Genomic DNA, 7,807 nt, shown 5'->3' on the forward strand with positions numbered 1-7,807 from the left:
GCATTTCATATTTTAATTCCTTTATTTGCTAACTTATAGTGACAGCAACTTCAGTCAACTGTTTGCAGCAATTATTAATTCACAGCTTGCAATGCAGTATAAAGTTACTTATTGATCCAATAAGCTCTGCCAATATATATGCTCCATTATATCATCTGGTAAAACTCTTGAGGATCACTCCTGATCTCACAGGCAAAATATCTGCTGTTCCATCTACGATAATAACATGTCACTTACCAGGAATATTACCAGCAGTGCCCTCAGGTTATGATCTCTGGTTTCTGTGATCAGATTTTCAATTACTGGATTAATAAACTGAGCCGTTCACACCCCTACTAGAATGTTAAGATAGTACTTCCTTGGATGTCAAGATTAACAGCATGAAGTCTTTTAATTAGTATCATCCTCTTCAAAAATTACTGAAACAGAGCATCAGTGTTGCTGCCAATCTTTAAAATTCAGCTCACTGAACTGCAGCATGCAGAGAAGTCTTCATACATCTCATAGAATCATAGAATAGGTTGGAAGGGACGTCAAAGATCATCTAGTTCCAAACCCCCTGCTATGTTCTAGTTTTTCTCCAGATAGAGAATCCAGGCTAGACACAGATCTTCCCAGCACGGATTTATGAAGGAGATAGAGGGGTCTGGAGCCTCTCCTCACCGCCCTGGGTGAGGGTGCCACCGTGCCAGCGGTGCCCTAGGTGGCCATGCCCCTGTCACAGGGTGCTGTCAGTCACACAGCCTGCTGCTCTCCTGTTCAGCCACTTAAATATGAATTAAGTCTTTGCCTGCTCAGGTGGAAAGCAGTTCGTGCCTAGATACTGCCCATTGATTAGAAACCTGCTCAGCCTCTGCCAAAGCCAGACCAGCAAGGTCAGGGATGAGCCTGAAGTTGGATCATGACAGGAGGCTACAGAGGGCTCCCCAGCAAGCACCACCTCCCAGGGCTTCCCAGGTAGGGAAGTTTGGGATGGAGACTGTTAAAGGACTTTTTTCTTTCTGGGGTTTTTGTTGTTGCTGTTTGGGGTTTTGTTTGATTGGCTGGTTTTCCCCTCCTGATGATTCCAGAGCCTCCCAGCAGTCACACATACACACTTGCCCTCCCACAAAGCATCATGGCTCAGCAACATTCAAAAGCCCTGCTGTGTAAGAAACTACAGGAAAATACATTCACAAATAATTTCAGTGTGTGAAAAGTTTTAAAGCCAGCTCCTTGCTCTGTCTGACTTGGAGTAGGGATTTGAAATTAGCTTTCTCACCTTCCAGTCAATAATCTCGTGCACCAGCCTAGGGAATTTCTGAGGTAGGTCTTCCTCCTCTCCGTTTAAATAGCTTAATTTAGTAGAAACCACTGCACCCATCCTGGAGCAAGCAGTAAAATCAGACATGAACTTAAACCTGCTTATTTTTTTCTTTCAGGATCAATGCATACTTTACTGGCTAAATAAAAGCTGAAAAATGTCAGCAAGATGGACTGACAACTCAGGATAAACCATGTATCAGTGGGAAGTCTCTCCTCTAATGAGGACATACAGACATTTCAGCACTGTACCACGGGCCATGTTGCTTCAGGAACTCTGGCATGGTTTTGGAGACATTAAATACGTCCAGAAGCACCTCTCTGAAACCTAAGGGACTGGGGAATCCCAGAAGCAAGAGCATAAGGCATTTAAATCCTGGATTTAGGGAGACAAAGGTCCCATGCAAACCAGACCCAAAGTAGTCAGAATTCATATTGCATCATCCTCCTCCTTCTGTAGATCACTCTCCATGTTTTATGAATTAGACAGAAAAACAACAGGTCCAAAAAGACTATGCAAATATCAGTACCCTCTCATCTTTCTAAACATGCTAATTATTTTTTCCTCCCTCCAGAGGGGTAATGACTACCAGGGTCTCTGCCTTTTCTAAGCTTTAGGTGAAGGAGTTAAGGCTTTCCTGAGGAGGAATGACTAGTTAAACGTTTCCACCCTGTGAGGTCAGAAGAATAAAATTTTACAGGTACTAAGACCTCTGCCTCCCAGTCTCAGTGGGAAGGGTCAGCACCTTCAGAAGTATGCAGAGTAACAGGGTAGTAAAAGTTTCCTACTCCCCACACAAGGGAATGCAGAAACTGCAGGCAGGCATCATGGCTGTTAAGCACTAAAATAGCCTCTTGAATTGATCAGGGATCACACAGCCTGGAGGCCACCCTTAGCTATCTGTGGCACTTGTTGTGAGTGATCCATATATTAATTTACACCTACCTAGACAGGCTAGCTTGAGATACATTTCTCTGTGTATATAAATTTATTAAAAATGTATGAATTTGTATATATAAATAGAAACATACCAAAATCTTACACAGTTAGACATGAAAAGCAGAGCAACGCAGATTTTGGCTGCAAGACAGAATTTAACTCTGAAACCTTTAGTTTGGTGGGTTCCTTGTTTATGAAAGATACACTAATAATCTGTGACGCATAAAAGTGCCAAGAGAGGATTACTTATGGATCACAAGTAGAGATATCTCAAAAATACAGACATAGTTAAAGATCAAACCCCAAAAGACCCTCTGCAGCTCCACAATGCTCTTTTTCAGAAGGTTTAAGGCTCACCCAGAAACCATCCCAATGCACCTTAGTAGTAATTCTCAACAAGAAAAACCTGTTGTTTTCAAACTTATGGGCCATTTTTTAAAAAGGTTTTGGATCAGAGTGATAGACAATTTTATCATTAAGTTTTCCAATAATAAATACTGATTTCAGCATTTTAATGCCCTAGCAGATACAATCAACCACACGAGCTCAGAGATCTCATTGCACTTACTTTTATCCTACCTCCTGCTCGCTGCCACAATCCGGGCCCCAAAATTCAAACTTACGTTCTTTGATCGCCCCCTAGTGAAAAATCCTGTTGAAGCCTTTTTTTCTGTTTCAAATCCTGGATCTACAACTATCAGTTTTGCTGCCTTGATGCTAGAATCTGTATTTTAAAAAATACATTTAGTGAAGAAAACAAGGAGAAGAAGATGCCTCCGTAAATTATAAAAATCTAGTTAGGTAATTTACCTGTCTATGAATCACACTAAATCACTTTTTCCAGTGATAAACTGAATGTGAATTATGCAAGTATTCAAAAAGATCCTCAAAAATAAGTAATTTGTCCTTTAAGTACTTTCCTTTCTATATTGAGATTATGCCCTTGCTGTCATGGAAGAGACCACCCCTCTAGTCATCCCACGTTGTCTGTTCCTGCTTCCAATATCCATACGTTCTCAATTTTTTAATTCTCTACCTAATTGCAGAATGGAAATCTAAATAAGTTTCTGACACAACATATGTATGACATGCTTTACTGTGAGCAGTAGGAGATTTCACATAATACCACTAATGCAGCCTTGCTTTGCATCCTCAAGGCAAAGTAATTGTAAAGATATAATTAAGAATAAATATACAAAATATATATGTAAAGTATCCTAAGTTAGGGACTTGAAAAGGTGAAAGTTTCAGACTTGCAAAGGCCATAAATAATCTCACAGTAGCCATAACAATAAAGAGACATTAATAAATGTTCCTGAAACCATTTCATCTGCAAGATAAACAGTGCTGAAGTGTGCAATTAAGAAGCACATAGTTAAGAAAAAACACAGTGAGGCATATACATTTTTTATTTACTACCATTCTAATTCTCTTCTTTCAGGAGATACTGTTAGTTGTTTCTGTATATTTCTTTGAATTGCATTTCACTGTCAGGCTGTGCTGTGCACTTGTGTATTTATCTGATATCTCACCTTCAACAAAACAACTAGGGAACTTCCCATACCTACAGATGACTCTCCATTGCTTAAACAAGTATCAGGAAAAAAAGAAAAGAAAAGCCCCCGGGCTCTCTCGTGTTGTGCTAAGTCAGTTTGTGCTACAACTGAACAAATTCCCTTTAATTGTCAAGTTCTAAAGACCTGCACAGGTCCCTCACTGGTTTTGTCTTGCTGCTGAATCCAGCAGGGCCAACATGTGCAACAGAAAATAAACCCATTCTGCCCACGACATGTGGTATCCATACAGTACCATTCAAGGTCCCCAGCTGTCAAAGTACAGAACATCCTCCAGTACTGGCCAGGCACAGACCTATCTAGGTCAAAAGGTAGCAATCACCGGGCCTGGCCCTTGCCCATTTTCTTCTCTTAAAGAATTGTCAGTCACATGCTGGTAGAGTGCAGGCTAAACAGGTGTCTCCTCTTAACCCTTCCCTCTCACGTTACAGCCTCCTGTGCCTGTGGAGCTGATTGAATTAGCAGTTTGATCCTTTCCTGGTTAATTATGGGTTTATGCACCTTAGCACCTCTTCCTTCCCGTTGCTACAGAATTGAAGGGAAAATATCTTATATTATGTACATCACCATGTGAGTAAAACAGAAGGACCATTAGGTCCCATAGATTTATGCACCTTCAGGTTCTTTAGATGGTCTTCTGTCACTGTAACTAATTTCACTGCTGATAAAAAGAAGACAGGATAAGAAGACTCCCTGATAAACTGATGGACTTAATAATGGGTGGACACTTATTTAGATTTATTTTCTAAATGACCAATTAATAGGCAAAATGCTTGTGTAATCTTTGTGTGGACACTGCATGGACAGGGAATTGACTGATTAGTTAAGCACATGCAACATAGCAGAGGTAGAAACAATGTTTAGCAAGGACAAGCCTTAGGGTATAAACTATACATTTTTTATTTACTACCATTCTAATTCTCTTCTTTCAGGAGATACTGTTAGTTGTTTCTGTATATTTCTTTGAATTGCATTTCACTGTCAGGCTGTGCTGTGCACTTGTGTATTTATCTGATATCTCACCTTCAACAAAACAACTAGGGAACTTCCCATACCTACAGATGACTCTCCATTGCTTAAACAAGTATCAGGAAAAAAAGAAAAGAAAAGCCCCCGGGCTCTCTCGTGTTGTGCTAAGTCAGTTTGTGCTACAACTGAACAAATTCCCTTTAATTGTCAAGTTCTAAAGACCTGCACAGGTCCCTCACTGGTTTTGTCTTGCTGCTGAATCCAGCAGGGCCAACATGTGCAACAGAAAATAAACCCATTCTGCCCACGACATGTGGTATCCATACAGTACCATTCAAGGTCCCCAGCTGTCAAAGTACAGAACATCCTCCAGTACTGGCCAGGCACAGACCTATCTAGGTCAAAAGGTAGCAATCACCGGGCCTGGCCCTTGCCCATTTTCTTCTCTTAAAGAATTGTCAGTCACATGCTGGTAGAGTGCAGGCTAAACAGGTGTCTCCTCTTAACCCTTCCCTCTCACGTTACAGCCTCCTGTGCCTGTGGAGCTGATTGAATTAGCAGTTTGATCCTTTCCTGGTTAATTATGGGTTTATGCACCTTAGCACCTCTTCCTTCCCGTTGCTACAGAATTGAAGGGAAAATATCTTATATTATGTACATCACCATGTGAGTAAAACAGAAGGACCATTAGGTCCCATAGATTTATGCACCTTCAGGTTCTTTAGATGGTGTTCTGTCACTGTAACTAATTTCACTGCTGATAAAAGGAAGACAGGATAAGAAGACTCCCTGATAAACTGATGGACTTAATAATGGGTGGACACTTATTTAGATTTATTTTCTAAATGACCAATTAATAGGCAAAATGCTTGTGTAATCTTTGTGTGGACACTGCATGGACAGGGAATTGACTGATTAGTTAAGCACATGCAACATAGCAGAGGTAGAAACAATGTTTAGCAAGGACAAGCCTTAGGGTATAAACAAGACAATGTACTAACAATAGTGGATTTTTGCCTGGAATAAACAATTCTTGTTTGTACCAGAATGAAGGTCTGTGCCTCATTCGCTACATGTATTATTCTTTGTTTTTAATAACGAAGGAGAGGAAGCAGAACAACAGAAGCACTTAAGCAAACACAATGCATTTTATCTCCAACAAGTTAGTATTTTATTTTTTAAGAGCTACACAAAAGAACTTGTCCTGGTTTGAGCCAGGATGAAGCAAATTTTCCTTTTACTGATTTCTTTTTTCCTTCAGCTTTTTTTTTTAACTAGAACCAGAGTGTTCCAACTAAGATTGATAACAGTGGAATATTTTTCTAACTGCTAGTTCTTCAAGGTCACACCTTTACTCTGCTGGCTCAGACACTATGGGGAGATCTATGACCCCCCTGTAGAAGGCTGAGTTAGACAGACAGCAAAATTGGCCACAGATATTCCATTCCATATATCTACATAACCTCAGAGGAAGACATCACAGAAGACAACTTCCTTCCTGCTTCTCCTTCCCTTCTCTTCCATCCATGGCTGGCATCCAGGGAGGACTCTGTCCATCCATCACTGTTGTCCCCTGGGCTCGAGCTCTCCTGACCCTCACCACTCTGTGCTCCCTCCAGCAGCACTCTGGAATTTTTCAGGACTGTTCCAGCTGAGGGGAGTGCTATGGGAGCTGCTGGAGGTGGAGGGAAGCAAGAGACTTTTGCACGTACCTGAACACATTTGTATAGAATTGTATCTATTTTCTTATATCATTAGTGTTTAATTAAAGCTGTGTGGTTTAGTTTTCAATCCAGCCATGTCTCTTTTTCTCTCTCTCCTTCCCTACCTGGGTGGGAGGGGGAGGGGATCGAGAGCATTGTTGTTGGACCCGAGTCAAACGGTGACAGAACTTCAGAGAAGTGCATCTTTTACAGGTTTCCATTAGTTACCATGGGTACTGAAAATATAAAAAACATTTTAAACTGGTTTTAACCTGAAGCTCTTGTAGTTAAGTTTCTTGTAAAGCTCAGCCTCTGCTGTAACTGAACACCAGAGTCACAAGCAAACAAAATTATAGGTACTTTCCATATTAAGTTAGTAATGTAAGACGAACTATCATACAACAGCACTGCCAAAACATTTCCATGAATTTTGACTAGAAAAATCACATCTGAAATTTAGAACAGTACTTGTATATAAAAGCCTCTAAAAAAAATCTGTTAAGAAAATCAGTAAATTATTGAATTATGTCAACAGTTGTATTGTAAATAATATTAAAATAGACTAATATATGACACAATATGAAAATAACTCTTTAGAAAGGTTATAGTGGATACATTCACTGAATACTTTTGTACTACAGCATTTGTATTATGACTGGAACTGTTTATGGCAGGGACATTTTCTTTGGTACAACGCACTCAGAATGAAAGCAAGTTGCCCACGTCTGTAAGGCAAGTGTGTATCAAGCCACACTCATAATACAAAACCCATTATGACAATGACAGTCATTGCCAGACTGTATGCATAGAAATCATACTTAAAAACTCTTCTTTTGCAGCGTAGCAACAAGAGATATTTTCCAAATCCTTTTGTGAGAAACTGCAACACCTACACCTCCAAAATCACACCATGATGAATTGCTTCCTTGAGAGAAATTATCAAAATTGTTTCTTCTGTCATCAGTATTACATAAAGCTGGAACTGAAAAACAAAAGCAAGCATATAAACCATAACACACTCTGAAGAAATGAAGCTAAACCAGAGAAATTTAAACATTTTCTGAAGTTGAGAGTTACTCATAATAATGTAGATAATGACTTTGTTACCAAGAATTCCACTTTAATAGATAAATCCAGAAAAAGGAGTCTAGGAAAAGGACCCCAGTAACATTACTTGAAATTCAACAAATTTTGGCAAAAACAAAAGCAAGCTGCTAGCATAGACCCCAAAACTGATGATATTTGTCCAAATACAGGCACCCATCTAGCTTCTAGAGCTTTTCATAATCTAGAAAATATGAACAAATTCTGTACCAAAA

This window comes from Chaetura pelagica, unplaced genomic scaffold (assembly GCF_000747805.2).
Source record: "Chaetura pelagica isolate M959 unplaced genomic scaffold, ChaPel_1.0 scaffold123, whole genome shotgun sequence".
NCBI lineage: Eukaryota > Metazoa > Chordata > Aves > Apodiformes > Apodidae > Chaetura > Chaetura pelagica.